The sequence below is a fragment of the Prionailurus viverrinus genome, chromosome B1 (assembly GCF_022837055.1).
Source record: "Prionailurus viverrinus isolate Anna chromosome B1, UM_Priviv_1.0, whole genome shotgun sequence".
In the NCBI taxonomy this organism is placed as follows: Eukaryota; Metazoa; Chordata; class Mammalia; order Carnivora; family Felidae; genus Prionailurus; species Prionailurus viverrinus.
In genome coordinates, this window is record NC_062564.1 from 15,999,311 (window position 1) to 16,026,665 (window position 27,355).

The 27,355-nt window shown below is 41.1% G+C and overlaps 1 long non-coding RNA gene across 2 annotated transcripts; it reads right to left on the reverse strand.

The window, feature by feature from the left end:
* Positions 1-11,540: 11,540 nt before the first annotated feature.
* LOC125164503 (uncharacterized) lies at positions 11,541-26,629 on the reverse strand. 2 transcript variants are annotated; one of them, XR_007151794.1, is made up of 3 exons: positions 26,577-26,629; positions 24,450-24,600; positions 11,541-12,002 (listed from the first exon to the last, which is right to left on the reverse strand). It is a non-coding gene; the product is annotated as an uncharacterized LOC125164503 (long non-coding RNA). The 2 variants fall into 2 exon arrangements; XR_007151795.1 differs by lacking the exon at positions 11,541-12,002 and adding an exon at positions 22,313-22,365.
* Between the last annotated feature and the right edge of the window lie 726 nt (positions 26,630-27,355).

Below are 27,355 nucleotides of genomic sequence, written 5' to 3' on the forward strand. Positions count from 1 at the left end.
GATTGATACACCACTTAAATAGCCAACCTCTTACCAATGTATATATTGGTTTGGTCTGACTTCTCCTTACAGTTTTGCCTCCTGAACTATCTTTGTTTTTTTCTTGTCGTTACGTCTCTACCACCTCCTGTCACCACTAGTTTGGTGTTTTCTAGTGACCCAGGGCCACTTTACTCCTTTTTCATTTAGCCTGTTTTCTGAAATGTTTTTCTGACTCGTCCCTTCTTTTTGAATCTTCTCTTTTCATTCTCCTATTTTCTTCTCGTTAAGGACAAAGGTCCTCTGACACAAAATCTCTCCCCTCTGGTACAAGTGTGCACCCCTCACACTCTCTCCAACCCCAGCAGTGACGAGAAAGAGGCACTGAGGATGGGGCTTCTGGTAAGAAACAAGAGACTGCTACTGGCAGGGAGCCTTGTCAAGATCCCCCTCATTCTGAGCACTCCATTCCCACGTGAACAACAATGAATGGAGATCTCGCCCGCCCACCCCACATTGTTCAAGTTGTCCTTTGCCCTTTCTGTCAAATCTTGGCACCCAGGAGACAGCAGAACATGTTCTGAATTCAACCCTGGGGAGCCACCGATCAATATCACTTGACTCTTCTTACCCATTAGTTGTTCTCTTTCTATGCCTGACGTGGAGTGATGCCTAAGCTATTCTTTGTCATGGCCCCTTCTCAGTTGGCCCAGCTAACCCCTATAGGGTGGGATGGCGCTCTCCGTCCCCTAGGCAGAGTGCCACAGGGGGGGGAGCAGAGCGTGGACGAAGTTCGAGGAGGGGTCTTAGGACATGGGTTCTCTTACCACTTCAGCTGCAGGCTCCGAGGCTGTGGAGAAAGTCAGTATGTTTTACCTCTTTGTGATCTTGATTACCAAATCCCAAGAGTATTAACTGTCCACTTAGCTCATGGAATACTATAAAAATGAAAATCTATAAAACGCTTTGAAAGTCAGATTCCAGAGAAATGGAGTTTACTATTTTACATGTCTCCTCTCCCTTTTTTGGTACATACAATTTTAATTGGCTTCCCTTTTCTTCCTTGTTCTCATTTCTGGTTTTTTTCTGCCATCCCTACCTATTCCTTTTCACGAGTTAATTCTCATTTATGGAATACATACAATATATTCGTCTCCACTGAGACCTTCTTTCGGCAGAGGTGTTTTTGGTCTTTGTTTTGTTGTTGGTGGGTTTTTTTTTTTTTTTTTTTTTTGAGGAGGTGGGGTGGGTTCAGGGAGGGAGAAAGAAACGACTGTTGTCATTTTCTTAAACCCTAATTTTTTTTATGTTGCCCAAATTTCTTTTGTACCCGAAGCATTCTCTGGAATGCTTTTATGACTATTGAGGTCTTAATTCTAAGTGGCGACATTCAAATAAGCACAAAAACTTTAAAGGGAGACTGTGTTCTTGCCTGATTTTAAGTGCTTCGGAAGTTAGAGTAATTCCTCCAAGCCATAGATAAATCGGTCAGGAAAACCAAATCAAATCCCTAAATCAACTCATTATTGGATTGACTCTGACCAGTGTCTTAATCTCTCTGTATTTGAATCTTCCAACTTTAATATTGGTGGAACTTCGATGCCAAATGCCAATTCTCTTCTAATAATCAGATAGCAGATTCTGGGTCGATTAAAACCAATCTAACCATGACACTAAACTCCTCGGGACGAAGATGTTTTAGAGTTTTTCAGGTTTAAAACTAAGAAACATGTTAGGAGCTTACGTGGGACAAATTTTCAGAAAATTGCAGATCTCATCTCCTGTTAGAGTTTATGGTGAATGAAAAGCCTGAGAAATTCTATTTTAATGGTCATGAAAATATTTTCTCAATGATATAAAGAGCCTTGGCCAATGTATAATGGTTCTTTTTTTTCTTAGTTGAAAATGACCCATTTCTAACCACCCTTCCTCTCCAAATTAGTTCTTCGTTCCCAAATGCATTTTAATGCCATACCAATGAATTCCAAAACTAAAGTATTATTTTGGCCCTTGATTCCTGAGGAAGGGGGAAAAATGCAAAATTCTCTTTTTATTTATAAGACCATAACTTCTATAGATTATACACAATCTCATGACTCACAACAGTCTGAATATTCAACATCATTTGTATTTTCAAATACAACACTTCACTGTAATAAAAGAAAGCCTAAAGACTCAGAATTCAGTAGAATTAGGCCATAGTGGACATGATCATGCTGATTAAAGTGATTATAATTTAATGATCTCGCTGAGCATGTCATCTTTGCTGTACAAATGACAGAGCTTCAGCCCATCAAGTAGAAGGAAAGAGCATAGAATGTGTGACTAGTAATTGACGCTTCCAACGTCCCAAACTTACAGCCTAACTTAACTAAAAGCACTTTATGCCTACCACGTTGGAAAATAACAGTGTGTTAAAGATTTCAGAAGGGAGTTGAGTGTAAACACAATCACTAGGATAAAGTTCCAAATAACTACATGGCTTTATTGAGGAGCTCTGACATAAGTGGTACCGACAAAAGTATTGATTACTTGTAAAATTATAGAGCAAGACTTCGCGTAATTGAAGTTTGAAGAAGTCACTCTAACATTTTGTAACAGAAGGAGGATCTTCTAAAATGCTGGCACAGTCATGCGGTAAGCCAAATGGCTTGCTAACCGGTTGGATTCCCTGATTTGTATTTATGTTGGTCCAATTTGGCCTGGTTACCCTGGACCCTCCATAAAGTTACCCAGTCTGTATAGGGAATTAGGAACTGGAAGCATGAACAGCCACCGCCCAAATAAGTCCCAGACCCGATCTCTTTCCCCCATGCCCTTCCCCCAGCCTCTGCTCTCTCCATAACCTGCCAATATCTATAGTCAATATATCTAAAAGCAGACGAGTCCAGAACATATATAGAGAAGTAATGAAGAACATGAGTTTCAGAGTTAGACAAACGTAGTCTGGAAGCTCAGCTCAGCCACTTACTAGCTATGCGATCTTGGTCAAGATATTTAATTTCTCTGAACCTCATTTTCCTCACCTGAATATGCGAATAATAAGGATGAAAATATCTATTTTGCATGGTCATCACGAGGATTAATTATTTTTGGCCCAGGTTCTGAATGTAGCAGCCCAAAGAAAGTACCAGTATTATTACTGTTAATTTCTTGAATAGTCTCTATTTGTCTGATATGTTAAGAAAAAACAAACTGGAAGGTAGAACTAATACCTAATTCTCAGAAAGTATCCACCCTTCCTACCAAAGGACTTTGTTGATGATGACATATGAAATACCGTGTAATATTACTATTAATACCACCTTACTTCATTTTAGAAAAAGGCTTTGTAAGTGGATACATCCCCCAAATTCATCAGTTGCCAGTTCGATAACATTTGTAGAATTTGGGGATGGCAGCCAAATAGCCATAAAAATAGTTGGAGTTCACAGCACTTTTTAAAAATGTGTTCTTCTCAGTTTCATGAAAGTTAAGACTTCTACTTTTCGAAAGATATCCTTAAGAAATGGAAAAGCAAGCCACAAACACACATGTCTGAAAAAGGACTTATATTTAAAATATGTAAAGAAGCCTTATATGTCAATTAGAAGATAGACAATCCAATTAAAAATGGGCAAAATATGGGACACCTGGGTAGCTCAGTCGGTTAAGCCTCCAACTCTTGGTTTTGGCTCAAGTCATGATCTCACGGTTTCATGAGTTCAAACTCCATGCCAGGCTCTGCGCTGGCAGCATGGAGCCTGCTTGGGATTCTCTCTCTTTCCCTCTCTCTCTGCCCCTCCCACCCCCCCCCCCCCCACTATCTCTGTCTCTCTCAAAATAAATAATTTTTTTTAATTGGCAAAGTATTTTATCAGATGCAGAAAAGAAGACACATGAATGGCCAATAAACTCATGAAAAGACATTCAACTTCCTAAGTCATCAGGAAAATGCAAATTAAAACCATAATGAGTAACTACTCTCCACAACCATTAAAATGGTTAAAATCAGAAAGACTGACAATACCAAGTATTGGAGAGGCTGTGAGGCAATTGGATTCTCACACACTGCTGGTAGGAATGTAAGATATCATGACCATTTTGGAAAACAGCTTGGCAGTTTCTTATAAAATAAACTGATGCTTCTCATCCAACCCTGCAATTCTACTCCTATGTATTTACCCAAAAGACAGGAAAATATATGTCTATACAGAGATCTTTATACACAAAGACCACCAGCTTTGTCCACAACAGCCCCAAACTGGAAACAACCCAAATACTCATCAACAGGTGAATAGGTAGACAAATTGTGGCATATGCAAAAAGTGGGATACTAGTTAGTATTAACAAACTACTAACACACGATGGGTAAATCTCCAAAGCCTACTAGTGAAAGAAGACAGACACCAAGTAAAACATACTGTATGATTCACATATATGTATGAAATGCTAAAAATAGGAAATCAGCTGGGGGAGAGGGAATTGACTGCAAGGGAACATCAGGGAACTTTCTAGAGTGATGGAAATGTCCTCTATCTTGATTGTGGTTACACAGATGTACCATTGTCAAAATTCACTGAACTATAATATACTTCAAATGGGTGCCTTTTATTGTATATATGTGTATCTGTACGGTAAAGAATTTAACTTCACCCAAAAAGGGGTCTGGACTTCTCCCTCAGCCTCTGGGATGTAACCTCTAAACCCTTGGAATGTCGTGTGTGATAAGAGTGTCTTTGTTTATTTGGGGTCTTGGATTCTGCCAGTAGTCTAATAATGTGATAGAGTGTTGGAGCGGACCACATCAGAAAGCATTTAGGGTGGGAGCTGATCAGAAAGACCAACAATTTGGGGCGCCTGGGTGGCGCAGTCGGTTAAGCGTCCGACTTCAGCCAGGTCACGATCTCGCGGTCCGTGGGTTCGAGCCCCGCGTCGGGCTCTGGGCCGATGGCTTGGAGCCTGGAGCCTGTTTCCGATTCTGTGTCTCCCTCTCTCTCTGCCCCTCCCCCGTTCATGCTCTGTCTCTTTCTGTCCCAAAAATAAATAAATGTTGAAAAAAAATTAAAAAAAAAAAAAAAGAAAAGAAAGACCAACAATTTGAACTAGGATAGGGGCTTTGGGTCACACAATAGCAGCCTGACCAAAGGAGAGTGGAGAATGAAGGAGAATGGAGCCTGGAGAGTAAAATTAGCAACGTAGGCAACTAATAATGCGTACAAAATGGAGCCTCAATAAAACCCTGAACCTGAAGGCATAGGTGTACTGCTCTACCTGTCAATATTCTATGATTCAGACACAGACAGGAGGAAAATAATACATCCAAGGCTCCGTTGGGGGGAGGACAATGGAAGTTCCGTATTTAGTTCTTTTCCTGGATTCTGTTCTGTGAAATTTTTCCTTAGCTTCTTTTATTCTGTATCCTTTCCCATAGTAGAGCCTAACTATGAGTAAACAACTTCCAGTGTGTTCTGTGAGTCTGTTAGCAAATGATCAAGCCTGAGGGTAGTTTTGGGAACTCCCCTGAACGTGCAATTGGTGTCAGAAGTGAGAGTGGTCTTGTGGAGAACTGTGTCTGCACTAACTCTCCTTGGGAGTTAGCTCTAAATGTTGGCAATGTCATATCTCAGTAAATATATATATTTTTAATGTGGTCTTTTACCCCCATCTATGTATTTTGAGGTTACCTATGTATGTACACATATGGATGTGTTTGTAGACACATACATCTCCAATGAAACACTGCTTTTAATGCTAGGAAAGAAAGAATCTCTTAAAAATTTTGAAAGCCTGTTAATATTTTGTGCTCCAAATTTTAAAGGCATAGATAGCATCTTTATATGAAAGAACAGACCTCAACTCACAGCAGTTATCTAGTAGGAAGTGGGAAGAGATAAGCAAACCAAGGGTTGTCATTTATTATTTTCTATAAATATTATTCAAGTGGTACAATTAATAGTTATTTGGGGGGCCCCTGGGGGACTCGGTCAGTTAAGCATCTGACTCTGGCTCAGGTCGTGATCTCATGGTTCATGGGTTCAAGCCCTGAGCTCTGTGCTAACAGCTCAGAACCTGGAGACTGCTTCTGATTCTGTGTCTCCCTCTCTCTCTGCCCTTCCCCCATTCGCACTCTGTCTCTCTCTCACTCTCTCTCTCAAAAATAAATAAACATTTTTTAAAAAGAATCATTTTTGTCTCTTAATATTTTTCAGGATTTTTCAAATTCATGAAAAATAAATGTATACCGGGCAAATTTTAGAAATATATACTAACATATATTAGAAATTCAGAAATATAAAAATGTGACACATAAAACCTTACAGTCACAGGAAATACAAAACACCTTGTTTCGTGTATGCACATACTCTTGTTGCAGAGAAGAAGAATAATATGGTCAAAGCTTTTAACCCCTAAAACACTTACAATAGTATAAAATTCTATAGAGGAAATAAAATGGAAAGTAAGATGTCACAGAAAACAAAGGAGAAATGTAAAGTATCCAACTATAAAAGATGAGCTTGTCTTGAAATTTTTAAAATAGATGACGGTGGCTATCAAACCCCTGTGGTATTTTGCATTCAATTAGATTCATTTAAGAGCGATATAATAATTTTATTTTAAAATTTCACTCTTCCCACTATGCCAGAAATTACATCTCTTCTGTTACGTAAACTTTTGTTGAATAATTTTACACATAAAGTTGAAGGTTTGGGGGGCCTACGTTTTCAGAATTATTTTAGGGTCACATGAGCCAAAGGTTTGAAAGCCACTCACATTAGCTATAGACTACGTTTGGCAATCAGTGGGAAAAATGCAATATTCAATCTAAGCCGAGGGCACTCTGCCACCTGGTGGCTTAGAAATTTTCATGGTCACTAAGCAGAAATAAAAGCCTCTTCTCACATCAGGCATGATGATGAACTCATTCATAATAAATAGAATTAGGGACATGACTTATTTGATTACAAGATGTACGGGGACAGAGGAATAAATAAAGTGGTTCACTCTGAATATTATCATTGGAAATCCAGGAACTTATCATTGGTAGTTTTTTTTTTACTGGGGAGGAAAATATCTAAAGTTTCTCACCTAAGATCCACTCGTTTATGTAGTTTTCTTTTGTGAACTTAAGTAAAAGCAACTTTTCGTTGTTATTTTAACATGAAAAAAAAATTGATCCACTATGTGCCATGTAGAAGTGAAATCATCAAAGATTCCATCATGCACAGTACTTTACTGAGAACGCATATATGTAAATTTGTTACTTGCTTTCAATGGCCGATTGAAATTCCTGTTGACTAATGACATTTTCTCTTAACTTGTCCATCTCTCTGTCAAAAATAAGCAAAAAATAAGAAAATGTAGAGCTAGTCATAGTAAATCCGGTAGCTGTATTTCTAACTTCCTGAAAATCATTCGACAAGTCCTCAAACTTACAAGGTGATAGCATTTTAAAATGGCCCCATTTCCAGGATGTGTGATTTGAACTTCTGTGGGTATTCTTCTACCACGTTCTCTAGATAACTTGGAACAGACAGAAAAGAAAATATAGTCTCAGGATGCAGCTTCACAATCTTCGGAGTTATTGATAACACACAAATCAAACTGCAGATGATTTCAGAGCTCTCAGTCCCTTTCACAGAAGTGCCAGCTGAAGTATATTTCTCTCACATCCCTGTCCAAAACCAGATTCCGTTTACTAGGTACTGTAAACATGGCTGGCTTTGCAACGTCCTTCAGAGGAGAAAGTCACCAATACAGAAACAAAAAACCAAAAGTGGAACATCCACCTTGAGTAAAATCTTACTTGAAAGTAGTCAAGAGTAAGAGAAAACCAATTTGAAACAAATTTGCCAATTTGACTTCAATTCCAATTAAAGTGGAGCCGAACCCTCTCTAGTCACAAAATCTATATTTTTAAAAATGTAACATAAAGAGGCTCAGTCTGTTGAGCGGACCAGGTCTTGATATTGGCTCAGGTCATGATTGGCTCACAATTCGTGAGTTCAAGCCCTGTGTCCAACTCTGCGTTGACTGTGCGGAGCCTGGTTGGGATTCTGTCTCCCTCTCTCTGCTCCTCTCCTCCCTCAAAATAAATAAAAATAAACTTAAGAAATATAACATAAAAATTATCATCATGTCTTAAGTTGAAAAGGGATATGGTATCAGGAACCCAGTGTCAGTCAGCTGACGCTGACAAAAAGGACAGAGACAAGATGTGCTCCACCCTGAGCCTTTGAACGAGCCTGTCTGATGACGTGATGCCCAGAGCAGTTGTGACCCTGAAGTGATGAGACCAAAGATGACAAGTCAGCTTGCAGGTGGCCGAGCACAGGGTCTAGGGCCCCCGGTGCCATAATGGCGTGGCCAAAACAACCCTGGAACCCTTAACTCCCAGAGAGTTTTTATCTTGCAAGATTACGAAATGTCTTTATTGCTTAAGCCACATTTAGTTAGATGTCACAGGTAGCCAAAATCATTCCAGCTTCTACATTACAGAAGGATGTTCCTGACAACAGAATCATTCAACCCCCCCTCCGCCATCTGTCCCTTGGGTATAATCAGCATCCTCGCCCAGAGGGCCTACGCACACTGGGTCCCTTCACAGAGTAAAGAAGATGGCGGCTCTGTCAGTGACAGTCGGACCACGTTGTGTTTGTCTTCTACCACGTGACGTCTGGTGGGGGTACAGATAACAGTGGGGTCAGAGGGAGAGGCGGATCCTCTCCATAACTTCCCTGTCTGGGTTCTGGGAGGGTGCACCCTCATGGGGCAGGGTAAACTTCATTACGCGTTGTGGTCAGGTGGGAGGTTTAACCCAAGCCCTAGCTTTCCTGAGCCACGTGTGCTAGGTCTCGTGTGTTGCCAGGCCCCAGAAGTAACCAAGAACCCCGGTGAGGAAGTTTCCCCAGAGGCGGCTGCCATGCCATGGGCAAAACGGCTCTGTGGAGAAACACTAGCTGGGCAGGGTTGAATGGGCATGTCAGCCAAATCCTGCAGGGTGACAGCCATCAGACGCTGGGTTGAGCTCACGTCAGCCAGGGACAACCGCCAGGAGCACGGCACCAACAACACACCCTGACTGTCCACACTCGCCTCTGCACCAGAGACCCGCAGGGCATCCCTGACCAGATGGCTGAAGAACACTGCCCAGAGGCCAGAGGACAGCAGACACACGCTAAGCGGGCGAGAGAATATTGGCTGCAGGTCACATAAGCTGCACTCTTTCCCTCCCTCTCCTTTGTTGTTGAAAGAAGCAGGCCCGGAGGACAGAATCTCTGGGAGACTGACCCTTTCATCCAAGTCAACCTGAATACCTCCCTAAAAGAGACAACCTACCAGGTAGACTAAGGTTTAAACGAGCCTGGGAGCGCCTGGGTGGCTCAGTCGGTTAAGCTTCTGACTCTTGATTTCAGCTCAGGTCATGATCCCAGGATTGTGGGACTGAGCCTCATGCCGGGCTCTAGCACTGAGCATGCAGCCTGCTTGAGATTTTGTCTCTCTCTCCCTCTGCCTGCCTCCCCCCACTCATACTCTCTTTCTCTCTCTAAAATTAAAAAAAAAAAAAAATTTTTAACAAGACTGGAAACTGTTCATTTTTGCCATCAGCCTGTGAGCAGGGGTGATGGAGAGGAGTTGGGGGCGGGGCTGGAAGGCTGGATTCATTATAGACAAAAAGAGCAAACGTTTTAGCAGCACACGTACGTTGGAACGTGAGTTCAATTTATAACCTTGCTACACCGACTATTTCATAAGGAAAGTGATGGCGTTTCGCCTGGGTGTTGGATGAGGGAGGGTCCTGGGGACAGACTGGGAGACCGGGAGTCTGGAGGTAGGTTTGCTTTCTGTGGATACCTTTTATAGTCTGAATATCTTACCATGTATACAGATTACTTCTTCAATTTAAAAAAAGTGGCTGGTTGGGGCACCTGGATGGCTCAGTCGGTGGGGAAGCCGTCTGATTCTTAACCTTGGCTCGAGTCATGGTTTCACGGGTTCATGAATTTGAGCTCTGCATCAGGCTCTGGATGGACTATTAGTGTGGAGCCTACTTCGGATTCTGTCTCTCCCTTTCTCTCTCTGTCCCTCCTCTGCTCTCTGTCTCTCCGTCTCAGAATAAATAAATAAACTTAAAAAGAAAAGTAGTTAGTAAAAAACCAATGAAAGTAAATGGCATGAAAACTGTAAATAAATAAAAGATAATTTTTTGAAGACACAGTGGGCCAGCCAAGAGACGGCACACCTCGAAAGCCGTATTTAGCAGGTAACACTGAAGAGGAGGGGAGGCAAAGGAGAAAACCATACGGCCTCCTCGAGTCACCCAGGCATGGGGAGGGGCTCCCGCTGACCAGGCACAAAGCTGGACAATCGCTACTGGGAGCAGCAAATCTAACTGTGACAGGCTAGTGGCAAAGTGAGGCAGTGCAGCCCAGAGGTTACAGAAGTGAGCTGTAGCAGCAGGCTGGTTTGAGTCTGGGCTGCATTTACTAGCTGATGACTTTGGGCAGATTCTTTACCCTCTCCTTGCCTCAGTTCCTTTGTATGTCAGTTGAGAAGAACGACTCATTTTTTGTCAGACGACGCTGTCATAAAGATTAAGTGTAAACATCAGAATTGTTCCTGGTGGACAGTAAATGCACAGCTACTACTGTTATTTCTGGAATTGACCGAGAGGGAAAAAAAAAGGCACCAAGCCTTTCAAATTCTAAGCTCGGAGAACCACTGTCTCTTGGGGCCAGTCAACAGCACAGGCACCGACACCCTCCTCTTTCCTCAACTCTGGTCCCAGTCAATATGACAGTGGACCCAGATCAGGAAAAGTTTGATGGTCACGAAGAAAGTCTGTCCCTGTCACTCATTTCACCAGCCCAGCAGGGAGGGGGCAGTTGCATGGGAAGGCGGCCAAGAAAACAACACGTCAAGCTGTGGAGGTCCAGAAGCACAGGATGCCGACATCTCATTTCCTGGTTACAAGCTGCTTGACATTGGAACTTGTCAGGGAAGGGAGGAGATGACATGGTGAGACAATTTGGGGGAGGAGAGCAGGACACACAACTCCCGGCTCTGAGGAATGGACCACGGGCCCTGGTCATGTCTCCAGACCCCATACCTGGGAACCACGGAAAGTAAGTAAAATTAGGAGCATAATCACCCCGCGTGATAGATGAATATGCTAAATAAGTTGGCAACATTTGTAAATCCAATGTAAACACACCAGGCCAAAAATGCATTCAGTCTTTAAGGAGTTTACAATGCAGACACAATTATAATGGAATATACAGTAGGTTTTATGAGACAGTTATAAGAACACAGAGGAGGGCATCTAAATCAGATGGGAGGCTCCAAGAAGGCTTCCTGGAGGAGGTGACCCTTCAACTGAATTTAAAGGATGAATATTAAGTAATTAGAGACAAAGGGGAAGCACCTGGGTGGCTCAGTCACTTAAGTGTCTGACTTCGACTCAGGTCATGATCTCGTGGTCTGTGAGTTCGAGCCCTGCATTGGGCTCTGTGCTGACAGCTCTGAGCCTGGAGCCTGCTTCGGATCCTGTGTCTCCCTCTCTCTCTGCCCCTCCCCGGCTCATGCTTTGTCTGTCTCTCTCTCTCTCTCAAAAATAAAAATAAAAATAAAATAAAATAAAACAAAATAAAATAAAATAAGAAACAAAGGGGATGAGGAGAGTATTTCAAGATCAACACACAAGAAGTGGAGGTAAGAAATCATGCAATTCACACACACTGTGGAGTGGCTGAGACGGAGGAGGATGTGTGTGTGTGTGTGTGTGTGTGTGTGTGTGTGTGGAGGGGGGTGATAGCAGATGAGGCAAGAGAGAAAGGCCATGTCCAGAAAATGCAAGACCTGGCATGCAAAACCAGAAGGATTTTACTTTAATCTTAAGTCGGGGGAACGACAGGTGGTACACGGGAAAGTGACATGATGACATTTGCAGTTTAGAAGGGTCATCCACATAGCACTGTGTGCCGGTCCAGGAAGAGGTGGGCAGACTGGAGGCAGGTAGACCAGCTCCGAGGGCCTGCTGCAATCTAGGAGAGGAGAAACAGTGTCTGATCAAAATGAGAGAGGACGGAGAAGATGGGTGAGATGGCCAGGAAGTAGTCTCTACATTCCTTGGTGACCAGTTAAGTGCGAGACGAGGAAGAATGGGAATCTAGGATGCTTTTTAGTTTTATCTGATTTGGACAGACGCCGAGAGAGAGACAGGAGACCTGGGAGGTGGAGCAGGCATTGAAAGTAGTAAGTTTGAGGTGAAGCTTATAACACACGTATGCGTCTGACACTCAAGCAAAAGAGGTCTGAGCTAGCCAGGTAGATATGAGAGTCACCAGCACAGAAGTGACATTGAAGCTATGCGTGTGCGTGAACGCGCTTCTAAGAACGTATAAATGAGAATAGCATCTGGGCAGTATTGGCATGTAACGAATGAGAAGCTAGAACCCACCATGGAACCTATAAAGAAGCAGCCGGAGAGGAGAGTGGAAAACCAAAAGAATGTGACGTCGTACAGTAAAGCCAAGAGTAAATACAGATTTAGGAAGAAGTGGGTGTTCGGTAGAGGTAAATGTTCCAGAGAAGTCATATAAACCAGGGACTGGAGAACATGCCTTTTGTCTGGCATCGTGGAGCGTGGAGGTCCCAGGAGACCTCAACAAGAGTAACTCCAAGGGGAAGGAGAACCAAAGCCGGTGGATTGTGTCGCGAATGAGAGAGTGGAGAGCAAATGGCACTTCAGAAAGAGTCTGCCAGGGACACAGAAGGTAGAAAGATGCTGGAAGAGAATCTAGGTTTGCAGGAAAGGTTTTCGCCATGTTCACCCAGGAGTCTGGAAATAAGCAAACACAGCAGGGTGCAATCGCCCAAGTAAATTACGTTGAAGTTGAATTCTGGTTTAAAATTGAGAGGTAGATTGTTATGCTAAGTGAAATAAGTCCTACAAGAGAAAGACAGATACCATATGTTTTCACTCTTATATGGATCCTGAGAAACTTAACAGAAGACCATTGGGGGAGGGGAAGGAAAAAAAAAAGTTAGGGAGGGAGCCAAACCATAAGAGACTCTTAAAAACTGAGAATAAACTGAGGGTTCATGGGGGGTGGGAGGGAGGGGGGTGGGTGATGGGCGTCGAAGAGAGCACCTGTTGGGATGAGCACTGGGTGTTGTATGGAAGCCAATTTGACAATAAATTTCATATAAATAAATAAATAAATAAATAAATAAAATTGAGAGGTAGAAAGTAAGTTCTGGCCAAGATGCTCCACTCCTTTGAGGTCACCAATCGGAAATATTTGACAACTGGGGCGCCTGGGTGGCTCAGTCGGTTGGGCATCCGACTTCGGCTTAGGTCCTGGTCTCACTGTTCATGAGTTCGAGCCTCGCATTGGGTTCTGTGCTGACAGCTCAAAGCCTAGAGCCTCCCTCAGATTCTGTGTCTCCCCCTCTCTCTGCCCCTCCTATACTCATGCTCTGTCTCTCTATATCTCTCTATAATAAATAAATGTTTAAAAAATTTTTTTAACAACAACAAAAAAAGAGAACTATTTGACAACTACTTAGTCTTCCAGGAACACCTATTGAAAGAGCCTCGGTCATTCGCTTCCAGACCTATTGCTCAAGCACCGCAGCTTGGTTGGTTGATTTTTCACTGAGTTTGCCTGAGTGGGTTTCCCACTCTCCATGTTGTGAGAAGATCCACGTCAGCTTTTATCTCTGAAGAGAGAACAGTCCAGCAAACAGGGACCTGATGTGCACCTAATGTAGTATGATATCAATCTGTTGACCACCAGACGGAGAAATGCAGGACTTCTGATCATCTGTGTGTTGGGAAGCAACACAGAGAGAATTTCTGCCCAATGGAGAAGAACATTCTAGGTGATTCTGAACCTATGTCTGTTGAGGGACTGTGGAAGATGTCAGGGACCCAGGAGCACTGAGTCCTGTCAATGGCTTGTATTACTTTAAGTACCTAGATCTATAGTACTAGTCACAGGACAATATTTAACAAATGTTACAGTATATGTTTCCTTAAGTTAATTTACATAAATGTAAACACATTCCACATTACTACAAATATTCTGCATTTAGCTATAGCTTAGGGGTATTTTTTGGTTCAAAGAATATTAGTTGGTCCTTTGGAACCCTACAGAACAAAGTATCATAATGATATAAACTTTTTCCCACCTTTCAGAGAAGTGCAATTCTTTATTTACACATATACTAAGTTTCACATCAGTAAAATAAACTGATAAAATAGTATGAAGCGTAAAGCATTCTACCATTTAACAAAACTTCCTAAAGTTATTTTCACAGTGTTTGAGAGGACTCTAAGGGCAAATCACAGTAAAACATTCGGGAGTCTTTTTCCTCTCAAATCCTAACATCAAATGTGGTGTTTATGTTAGAAAGACTGCCAAAGCAGACTGCAACCTTACACTTAGACATAAATGAACTCCTCTCTTCCAGTCATAAACAAAACCGAAAGCTTCAAGCCAAAGATCCCTCCCAAAGCAGGCTTTAGTCACTCTTTCCCAAAAACCTAGGCACATACATTATATATCACAGGGCCTAGTCTCAGCTGGGGTTTGGAATTTCCTTTCTTGGTTCTACCAATTGGAGTGGAGAAAACTAATCCCTTCAGGGTCGGAACACACTGTCAAGCTATTCTAAATCACTATGGGCTAGAAATCTCCTGAGTTTTCTTCTCGTGATTCAAAACCAGATATCAAGACCAGGCTAAAAATCATGTTGACAAGTAAATTAGGAAGAAAGAATAAAATGTTAATGGAAAGCGAGCTGAGTGAGAGTCTCTGTGTCCCTCTTCAAATCAAGCCCAAGTATATAGTCCAAGAGCTTGTGATGTCCTCTTTGGCCCGGTGGTCAGAAATAGGCATCTGAAATTCTAGTATGTGACTCACTGGCTGTTTCACTCTGGGTCCCTCTCTGGGCTTCTGTCTCTCACACACAGAATGAGGGGATTTGCCTGCAGCAATGCTAAGAGGTCTTTGCCTTAACTTTGAAAATCGCTGGGTTTTTTTTCACTAGTTAATACATATCTTAAACATGCCTCTAAGTCACAACAGGGCACCTGGTAGACTCATAATACATGCTCTTTAAACTAATTAACTAGTTTGGATACTGAGAACAAGAGGCTCTTTGGTAATTATATGATAAAGTATAGCTTACGAGATCTTTTTCTTTCAGAGTAGGAGAGAAAGTCACACAGTGGCAAGCAGCTGGACTAAAATATTTCTAAAATATTTCTGGTGACTCCAGCTCTGTTAGATCTGCATGGCTCAAATATCAAAGTCTCTCAGAAACATAAAGAATTCCTTTTACTCGTAAATGCCAACAGGATCTGCATGCCCCAAATGCAAAATCTGGACCACCTGGGGAATGCATTTTACAGACAAAATTGCAGAAGCATAATCCCAAACAAAGAGAACTGTAGTGGGCCTTCCAAACAGAGAAATAACCTGGGCAGCTGTGATTTTCACTTCAAATATAAAATGGAATAATAGAAAATAAAATTATACTTAAGCAGCTATGTGCAGAAAATAAAATAGGACATGCTGTAAACGGTGTAAAAGAACTAAACGCCTACCTCTATTACTTATTTTTACATTTGTTGAGCTCAGTTTTGCCATTATGGAACCTTTCACCTTGGACAAGTTAGTTTTCTATTTTTGGATTTCTCATCTAGAAAAAAGTAAAGTTTGGAGTGTGGAAAAATGGCCCAGATAAATTTGAGAGTCACCTTTAGCTCCTATGATTCTCCATAATACTACTTTTCTGGTTCCAGAGGTCACAGAGTTCATATCACAAATTGGTTTTAACATGGATGCTAATGAGGACATTATGCTAAAGCAAAAGAAGCCAGGCATGGAAGGACAAATACAGGATGATGCCTCTCATGTGAAGCATCTAAAATCATTGAAACAGAAAGTAGAAAAGTAATCATCAAGGGTGGTGGAAAGGGGCGGGAGGCGGGGGTGGTTAGTGCTTAGTGGATACAGGGTTTCAGTTTTGCAAGATGAAATGTTTTAGTCGCACAGCAACGCAATCACACTTAACACTACTGAATTGTACACTGGAAAATTTTTAAGATGGTTAATTTAATGGTATGCATTTTTTTTACCACAATAAAAAATAATTTTGTCTTAGTATAAAGAGAAAGAAATTTAAAGCCATCCAAAATTCAACCACTGAAGGAAAAATTTCTATTAACCAGTTGATGCTTGTCTGCCAGATATGTTCACTATTATTTGCTTAAATGTTTATTTTTATTCATTTTGAGAGACAGAGAGCAAGAGAGGGGCAGAGAGAGAGTGAATCCCAAGCAGGCTCCACACCGTCAGCACAGAGCCAGATGCTGGGATCAGTTTCACGAACTGTGAGTTCATGACCTGAGCCAGTTTCAAGAGTCAGACGCTTAACCAACCGAGTCACCCAGGGACCCCTCAACATTATTTTTTTTAACAGCTAACGGGTGCCTACCCTGTGGTTCTGTCTGCTGGAAACAAAATAATGGGCATGACATAGACCCAGCCTTCACGGGTAAGGAAGTGGCAATTACAGTAAAGGGCAGTAATAAGTTCTACGGTAAGGGGACACACAGAGAGTAATGGAAGCATAGAGAAGGAGCAAGCAAACCAGGGTAGGGATGAGGAAAAGCTTCCCATCTGAGATGTAAAAGATGAGAAGATATCAAGGCAAAAAGAAGGCAACAGCACTCTGGCCAGAAAGCACGGATGGAAGAAGTCTGGTCAAAGCCAAGCATGCTACTACCGATGGGGACAGAGGACCTTCAGAGATGAGGTGCCAAAGAGCAGCAGGGGCAGGATTACAAGGGGCTCTGGACCCCGTGTTCATGAGCCCGAACGTTTTCTTTTTTTCTTTCCTTTTTTTAAATGTTTATTTATTTTTGAGAGAGAGAGAGAGAGAGAGAGACAGAGTGCGAGTGGGGGAAGGGCAGAGAGAGAGAGGGAGATACAATCTGAAGCAGGCTCCAAGCTCTGAGCTGTCAGCACAGAGCCTGATGTGGAGCTGGAACCTACGAACCATGAGATCGTGACCTGAGCCGAAGTCCGGCGCTTAACCATCTGAGCCACCCAGTCGCCCCAAGCCCGAACATTTTCTAAATGCTGTTGCTCCGATGGATGGAGAGCGGTAAGTGTGGAACGGACAAGATTAGATTTGAATTTTGAAAGATCTCTTGGCTTGGATGCAGAGAATGGATGGTAGGGGTCACACTCAGTCGAGGGAGGCCCTTTAGGTGGCGGTGAGCCAGCATGATGAGACAGGTAAAGGCACAGCCACGGTCATGCTGCATTTGCAGTTTGGGACTTAAGTTGTTTCACTTAGTATTCCATAATTAGCATTTTCCCATTTCAGTAAAAAAAAATTGTGGTAATCCTTTCTGATGGCTGCATGGTATTTCATGGTATGGAAATTCTATGATTGATTTAACTACTCGTCTATGTTTGAATGTTGTTTCCAAGTTTTTGTGATTCTTTTTATTTTTTATTAAAAAATATTTTAAGTTTATTGATTTATTTTGAGAGAGACAGAGACAGCGCAAGTGGGGAGGGGCAGAGAGAGAGGGAGATAGAAAATCCCAAGCAGGCCCTGTGCTGCCAGGGCAGAACCTGATGCAGGGCTTCAACCTGTGAAACTGAGAGATCATGACCTGAGCTGAAACCAAGAGTCAGATGCTTAACGGACTGAGCCATCCAGGCACCCCTAAGTTTTTGTTATTCTGAAACAAGAGGGATGATTATTTTGGTACAAGATCCTTATCTACATTTTAAAAATATTTTAATAAATGTTCAGATTATATAATGCCTTGCAGCAATGGCAGAAGATATGTAAAAGAGATGATTATAATCCAGGCATGGAAGGCAACGTTACCAAAGGGGTGTGTGTGTGGGGGGGGGGGGGGTACACAGCTTTACTTTGTCCTAAAAGGCCATTCTGGATGCCAGACCTTCCAAAGAAGGTATAAATAACATTCTCCATATTGCACAGGACAGGGGAGACTGTGGGTTTGAGCTCCACAGTGCAGTTGCTCTATCCAGGCAAAAGGTCAAGTGCTGCAGAAGGCCAAAGCTAAAAATAAAGTGTGGCACTGGGAACATTAAGGAGCTGTTTCAGGGAGCATTAAGGGGGAAGTGAATCATACTAAATTCGCACATGTGTATCCTCCCAAGACACTGTGTAACCTCCTCAGCCAGGGAAAGTAGACCAATTCTTACTTGAAACGAATTTTAATAATAATTCTAATAATTTTAGTAACAAGACAGAGAAGTTTCATTCCTGTCACACTCTGTTCCCAAAGGCCAAATTCTCACGAACCATCTATGGACCAGGCTAGCCCATGTCCATGAACACGGGTCCTGAGAGAGATACAGCACCACGAAGGTGAGGAATCTGAGTCTCCCTGAAAGTTTACCAATGGTTAGCAGACTAGAAGACTATCGTAGCCATGTGGAGGGTCCGTACAAACTGTGCATGGACTTGGAGAGGATTTTGATCCCTTCGTCACTGTCCTGGAGGTTCCACAGGAACTCCAGATAACTACTGTCAGTTGCATTGCATATAAGATTGCGTCTCTTCAGGAAATCATTAAAGGATTCCTCCTTCAGATGCGAGTCAAATTTTTTCAGGACTGAAAAGAAATCTTCTTTTCCAATGTCTGAGAGAAAGAGAGAGACAGAGGGACAGAGCAGAGAGACAAGAGACAGAGAGGGATCGAACACCAGTACTTTACAGAGTTTCCATGTGAATCATAGATTTGGGTTTTTTAATTTTTTCTCCTTACTAAGAGTCATGAGGAAGATGGTGGAGAACAATTTGGGGAATTTATTCAGCATATTTTTTAGAACATCTACTATGTAAGTATAAAATACAACGGGGTTATAAAGTTATAGTGACTGTCTTCTTATGGCTTACAATATAATTGCAGAGCTAAAACTCCAGGATAACAATTATTACAAGTATGCAAGGTAACGATTACCTATCAGGTGCTACAACAGCCCCCAAGAGGCGGGGCTCACTTCCTGCTGGGACATCTAGGAAGAAGAAGATAGCAGGGAAATTTTTTAATGAAAGGTTATTTCTTTCTAAATAGAGCCTGTATATTTAAGACTAACAATTTACAATTTTATAAAATTATATCATTCATACAATGATAAAAGGAATATATAAAAAATGCTCCACACTTAGATCACATAACTTTCCTGATTAGATAACTTAATCTATAGGTTCATTCTCAGACTTCATTTAACTCAGCTGATTCATCCCCTTTGGCAGAACTAAAAATCCAAGCGAATTAGGTCGATTTTGTATTTTGCTTACACAGTGTCCCCAGCTTGACTAGATATACTGGGATTTCTAAGGATCCAGGAAATGCTTTTCAGAGACTCACAGCAAAAGAGGAAGAAAAGCAGAGAGCTTTGATAAAAATGCAAACTGGATAATAGAGTCAGGGAACTATTAACATGAATAACAACTATGTGCCTAATGAATCTTGAAATTAGTGAAAACAACTTTAAAAAGTATTTTGGCAATACAAGGTCAAACCAGGCAAAGTCTACAGAACCTACTGGCCTCTTTGTCTTCAGGTTGGTTTAAAAAATGCAATTCCAGTGGTAAGCATTTACTAAATGCTAACTATGGTTTCCCAGTGGCGGTTATAAAGGTTAGTAAGACAAAGGCCCAAACTTCAGGAACTACTGTCTAGTAGGGAAAGTGGACATGCCAATACAGGTTAAATAACATAATAGCATTTGCAAACATTCAATTGATTTTTAAAACCATTAAGATTGATAAATCCAAGGGTTGGCAAGTAAGTATTAGAGGCTGAATTGTGCTCCCCTAAAATTCACATATTGATATTCTAACCCGCAGGATAACTCAGAACGTGACTGTATTTGGAAATAGGACTGTTTAAAAGGTAATTAAGGTAAAATGAGGTCAAAAGAGTGAGCCCTAATCCAATATGGCCAGTGTCCTTACAAGAAGAGGAGGGGTGCCTGGGTGGCTCAGTTGGTTAAGCGTTGGACGTCAGCTCAGGTCATGATCTTGTGGTTCATGAGTTCAAGACTGGCGTTGGGCTCTGTGTTGACAGCTCAGAGCCTGGAGCCTGCTTCAGATTCTGTGCCTCCCTCTCTCTCTCTGCCCCTCCCCTGCTCACACTCTGTCTCTCTCTCTCTCTCAAAAAATAAACATTAACAAAAAGAAGAAGAGGAGGAGGAGATCAAGACACAGACACAGAGGCAAGACCTTGTGAGGACATGGGGAGAAGACAGCCATCTCCCAGCCAAAGAGAGAGGCCTCAGAGGAAACCGACCTACCAACACTTTGATCTTGATCTTCTAGTCTCCAGAAATACGAGAAAGTAAATTTCTGTTGTTTAGGCCAGTCTGCTATTCAGTTATAGCAGCTTCAGCAAGCACATACAGCAAAGATAGCGGCAGAGGAAACTTTTCTACATTGCTGGTTAATAGACCGTTACAATCATTTTGGAGAGGCAGGAGCCCTGGTAGCCAACAATTTCATCTGAAGTGTCCACCCTGCAGAAAGTCTCACAAATATGTCCAAGAAAACATGTAGACGGTTGTTCAGTGCAGCATTACCTCTAATTGTGAAGACCTTGAACCAAATAACCCTTTCTTGGTAGGAAAAGAAACTGGTTTATTTCATTCATACAATGGAATAGTAAAGAATTAGAATGACTGAACTCATGTGCGTGCCTATACCCACATGGATAAATCTCCAAGCCAATGCTCAGTGAAAAAAAAAATTGCAAAGGTATTTGTAGGTTTAATAACATTTGTGTGTAATTTTAAAACAGAGTTGTATATGGGGGGGCCTGGGTGGCTCAGTCGGTTAAGCGTCCGACTTTGGCTCAGGTCATGATCTCACGGTTGGTGGATTCAAGCCCCGCGTTGGGCTCTGTGCTGACAGCTCAGAGCCTGGAGCCTGCTTTGGATTCTCTCTCCCTCTCTTCCTGCCTCTTCCCTGTTCATGCTCTCTCTTTCTCTCTCACTCTCAAAAATAAATAAACATTTAGGGGCGCCTGGGTGGCGCAGTCGGTTAAGTGTCCGACTTCAGCCAGGTCACGATCTCGCGGTCCGTGAGTTCGAGCCCTGCGTCAGGCTCTGGGCTGATGGCTCAGAGCCTGGAGCCTGTTTCCGATTCTGTGTCTCCCTCTCTCTCTGCCCCTCCCCCGTTCATGCTCTGTCTCTCTCTGTCCCAAAAATAAATAAACGTTGAAAAAAAATTTAAAAAAAAATAAATAAACATTTAAAAAAATTTTTAAGAAACAGAGTTGTATGTATTGCTTATGGATACATACAAATGTTTAAATTATAAATACATACACGGACATGAAAGGTAACTAAGATAAGACTGTAGTTAAGAATACAGACTGGAGCTCCCTTGCTTACCAGTTACATAAACTTTGATAACTTCAATCTCTCTGTGCCTCAGTTTCCTCATCTGTAAAATGAAGTTAATAATAGTGCCTATCTCATTGAATTGTTGGGAAGTCTACATGAGAAAATGTATAGAAAATGTTTAGGGGTGCCTGGGTGGCTCAGTCGTTTGAGCATCTGACTTCGGCTCAGGTCATGATCTCACGGTCCATGGGTTCAAGCCTCACGTCAGAGCCTGGAGCCTGCTTCAGATTTTGTATCTCCCTCTCTCTCTCTGCCCCTCCCCATCTCATGCTCTGTCTCTCTCTCAAAAACAAATAAACCTTAAAAAAAATTTTTTTTAAACAAAAAAAAATGTTTAGCTTGGTGCTTGGCTCATAGTAAATGCTCAATATATATTAGCTTACTGGGTAAAATACTAACTTAGTAAATAAACATATGTTCAACTATACAGGTAACCAAATGTAAACAAAGTAAAATAAAATTGAGTGGTTATTTTTGGCCAAGCTTTATCTTGAAATGAAAATACTGTATTATGACAGGTGGGCACCTGGGTGGCTCAGTCGGTTAAGCATATGACTTCAGCTCAGGTTATGATCTCATGGTTTGTAAGTTTGAGTCCCACATTGGGTGAACTCATGCCCCGCTTTGGGTGAACATGAGCCTCACTTCAGGTGAGACCCGCTTCTCTCTCCCTGTCTCTCTCTCCCTGTCTCTCTCTCCCCATCTCTCTCTCTGCCCCTCACTCACTTGCGCCCTCTATCTCCCTGTCTCAAAAAAAAAAAAAAACAAAAAAAAGAGGGGCACCTGGGTGGCTCAGTCAATTGGGTGTCCAGCTTTGGCTCATGTCATGGTCTTGTGGTTTGTGAGTTCAAGCCCCACATTGGGCTCACTGCTGTCAGTGAAGACCATGCTTCAGATCCTCTGTTCCTCTCTCTCTGCCCCTCCCTGGCTTGCACTATCTCAAAAATAAACATGAAAAAAGAAAGAAAGAAAGAAAATATTATGATAGGCAATGTACTGTGATAGGCAATCTCTAGACCTTGGTACATGCACCCTTGAATAATGCCCTCCCCCTGAGTGTGGCCTGCATCTACTGACTTGCTGTAACAAACAGAAAATGGCAACATCATGGGACGTTGCTTCCAAAATGAAGTTATAAAAAGAGCGAGGCTTCCTTCTCAGGCACTCTCTTTCTCTTGCTTACTTGTTCTGAGGCAAGCCAGCTGCTTGCTATGTTGTGAACTGCCCTATAAAGTGGCCCATGTGCCAAGGAACAAATGTGTCTGGTCATCAGCCAGTGAGCGAACTTAGATGTGGCTCCTCCCCAAGTTGAGCCTTGATTCATCACTCCTAGCCAATAGCTGAACTGCAGTCTCATGAGATCCCTTGAGCCAGAAACACCCAGCCCAGATCCCTGACCAACAGAAACTGTGAGAGAATAAATCTTATTGTTTCCAGCTGACAAATTTTGAGGACTACTTTGTTAATGTGCACTAGATAACTAATACACCCAATATAGGCCAGGGTGAAAGCTAATGCTGTGCACATTAATAGTGTTAGTAAGAATGTGAATGGGTATACATTTCTTGAGAGCAATTTTGGCACTATTCCTGAAGATATTTAAATTTTTTTCACCCTAAAAATGAAAATTTGCGCTAAGGAAATACGATCACAAAAATTGAGGTATATTTTTTAAAGTATTCAATGTAATAAATAAAACAGTGAATAACTGGTAACAACCTACATGCCCAACACTTATTGGGAAATTGTGATATAATAAGAAATACAGATTTTAGTCTTTAAGTCTGGCTCCTGGCCAGAGCTCCTAAAACTTTTGGCATTTCCTAAGTGATAAAGGTTCTAGGAGAATCTTTTGTTCTAACGTTTGGTCTTTGACTCCAGTTCCTGCCCCAGAGTTCCAAAATCCCTTAAAATTTCCCGGGTGATACTTGCGTCTCCTGTTCTAATGAGGCAAATCTTGGTGGGCTCCTGGATAGCTTCAGGATGGGGGCTGGTCACCAGAAAGACCAAGCTTAAAATGTCCCGGCCCATCTCCCATCCTTGGGCTAGGGCCTGGGGATTGAGTTAATAATCCATCCTGCACATATTACAAAGCTTCCAAAAATATTTCTAAAGTATGGGGTTTGGAGAGCCTCTGAGTTGGTAAACATGTGTTGGTGTTGGGAGGGGGGCATGCCCAGAGACAGCATGGAAGCTCTGAATCCCTTCCCCCCTACTCCCATTCCTTGTCTTATGCATTTCTTCCATCTGCCCGTTCCTGAGTTGTATCCTTTTATAACAAACCAGTAATCTAGTAAGTAAACTGTTTTCCTGAGGTCTGTGAGCCATTCTAGAAAGCTACTAAATGCAAGGAGGGGTCATGACTTACAGCTGATTGATCAGAAGCACAAGTGACAACTTGGGGTTGGTGTCTGGAGTTGGGGATGAGGGCAGTCTTGTGTGACTGAGGTCTTAACCTGTAGGATCTGATGCTAACTCCAAGTAGGAAAATTTAATTAAATGGCAGGACACCCAGTTGGTGGTGTCCACAGAGAACTGGAGAATTGCTTGGTGTGGGAAAAACCCACACACATTTGGTGACCGGATGTGAAGTATTGAGTGGAGAATGTTGAGAATAAAGTAGAAAAAATGGAAATTTTTCCTTTCAGGAATGGGAAATAAGTTATGGTATATCATTTGATAAAATCTTAAGCATACATGAAAATCATGCTAAAGTTCTAGTTAATGATTTGTTGAAATATCCACAATCTAATAATAACTATGTTCACAAAATAAAAATAATTGGGGTAATCCTAATTTTTTATTTATTTAATTTTTAAAAGACTAAATATGTACCATCATGATCATAGCAAAGATCTCGAGTGATTAAGTTATTAGGTGATTTACATTTTCTTGGGTATATTTTTCCATAGGTTCAAATTTTTATATAATGAATATGTACTATTTTTTTAATTTGGAAAATCTTTAAGTGTAAAATAATTAAATATGGAACTAGTATAATTCTTAAAATACATTTACCTTGCCTATTTTTTCTGGATCATATTTTTCAAATTCTCTCATGTTCCTGAATCCCTCTCTGAACTTGTCTTTCAGCCACTTTTTTAATCAAGTAAATCTTCTTGTTCTTCCTCTATTTTTGGTATTTTTCTGACATGGCTTCCAGATATCACTGAAAAGGAAAGACGCCAAAGTAAATTTTGACTAAAGTTGCAGGATATAAAATTAATATATAGAAATGCATTTCTATACACTAACTTCAAAGTAGCAGAAAGAGTAATTAAGAATGCTTTCCCATTTACAATTGCACCCAAAAGAATACATTTCTATACACTAACTTCAAGTAGCAGAAAGAGTAATCAAGAAAACAATCCCATTTACAATTGCACCCAAAAGAATAAAATACCTTGGAATAAACTTAACCAAAGAGATGAAAGACCTGTACTCTTAAAACTATAAGACACTGATGAAAGAAATGAAGATGACACAAACAAATGGAAAGATATACCATGCTCATGGATTGGAAGAATTCATATTGTTAAAATGTCCATACTACACAAAGCAATCTACAGATTCAACGCAATCCCTATCAAAACATGAAGAGTATTTTTATATAACTAGAACAAATAATCCTAACATTTGTATGGAACCACAAAAGACTCCAGATAGCCAAGTAATCTTGAGAAAGAAGAACAAAGCTGGTGGTATCAGATTCTAGATTCCAAAATATGCTACAAAGCTACAGTCATCAAAAAAAGATTGATACTGGCATAAAAATAGACATATAGATCAGTGGGACAGCCAACTAATGTATGGCAAAGGAGGCAATAATAAACAACAGGAAAAAGACAATCTTTTCCATAAATGATGTTGGGAAAACAGGACAGCTATATATGCAAAAGAATGAAACTGGACCACTTTCTTTCACCATACACAAAAATAAACTGAAAATGGATTAAATACCTAACTGTGAGACCTGAAACCATAAAACTCCTAAAAGAAAACATAGGCAGTAATCTCTTGGGCATCACCCTAAGCAACCTATTCATGGGTCTGTCTCTTCAGGCGAGGGAAACAAAGGCAAAAATAAACTATTGGGACTACACCAAAATAAAAAGCTTTTGCACAGCTAAGGAAACCATGAACAAAATGAGAAGGCAATGTAGTGAATGGGAGAAGATATATGCAAATATCAGATATATCCAATAAGGGATTAATATTCAATGTATATAAAGAACTTTACAACCCCCCAAAATAAGTGTAGCAAAAAATAGGTAGAGGACCTGAATAGACATTTTTTTCAGTGAAGACATACAGATGGCCAACAGACACATGAGAAGATGCTCAACATCACTCATCATCAGGAAACTAAAACTCAAAACCACAGTGAGACATCACCTCATACCAGTCATAATGGCTAGTATCAAAAAGACAAACAAACAAACAAGCGTTGGCAAGGATGTGGAGAAAAGGCAACAGTTGTGCACTATTGGTGGGGATGTAAATTGGTGCCACCACTGTAGAAACAGTATAGAGGTCCTCAAAAAATTAAAAATAGAGGGGTGTCTGGGTGGTTCAGTCAGTTAAGCATCGAACTCTAGGTTTTGGTTCAGGTCATGATTTCACATTTTGTGAGATTGAGCCCCATGTTAGGCTCTGTGCTTTTAGCACAGAGCCTACTTAGGATTCTCTCTCTCCCACTCTCTCTCTCTCTGCCCCTCCCCAGCTCATGTACACTCATACCTGCACATGCTCCCTATCTCAAAATAAATAAACACAAACAAACAAACAAACAAACAAAAGTTATTTAAAAATTAAAAACAGAAAAACCACATGATCCAGTAATTCCTTTACTGGGTATTTACCCAAGGAAAATGAAAAAATTAATTGAAAAAAGATATGTTCACTCTATGTTTATTGCAGCATTAGGTACAATGGCCAAGATACGGAAGCAACCCAACTGTCCATCAACAGATGAATGGATAAAGAAGAGGTATGTGTATACACACACACACACATATACACCATTTGCGACAACATGGATGGATATATATATAATATATATATGTATATTCCATTATATATATGTATATACATGTATATGTATAATGGAATATTACTCAGCCATAAAAAAGAATGAAATCTTACCATTTGTGACAACATGGATGGACCTGGAAGGTATTAAACCAAGTGAAATAAGTCAGACAGAGCAAGACAAATGCCATGTGATTTCACTTACATGTGGAATCTAAAAAAAACAAGCAAACAAACAGACTCTTAAATACAGAAAACTAATTAGTGGTTGGGGGGGTTGGGAGGGAGGGAGTGGGGAGTGGGGGGATGGACAAAATAGGTGAAGAGAATTGAGAGGTACAAACTTCTGGTCATAAAATAAGTAAGTCATGAAGATAAAATGTACAGCAGAAGGAATATAGCCAATAACGTAATAATGTTGAATCGTGACAGATGATAATTATGCTTATCGTGGTGAGCAGTGAGTGATGTATAGTATTGTTGAATCACTATCTGTACACCTTAAATACAACACTGTATGTCAGCCGTACTTTAATAGTAAAGTTTTTGAAAATTATATAAAATCTCAAAAAGGTAATTAGGTTTCAAAAGTAATATAAAAACAGGGAGGGGGACAAAACATAAGAGACTCTTCAATATGGAGAACAAACAGAGGGTTACTGGAGGGGTTGTGGGAAGGGGGGAGGGGCTAAATAGGTAAGGGGCATTAAGGAATCTACTCCTGAAATTATTGTTGCACTATACGATAACTAACCTGCATGTGAATTTACAAAAATAAATTTAAAAAAAGGTAATTAGGTTTGACCCTTTGCATGTAGTATCATTTTACTTCAGGAAATTAAAGATTTAAATAAGCTTACATAAAATCCAAAATGTATTTATTTGGGCCAGAA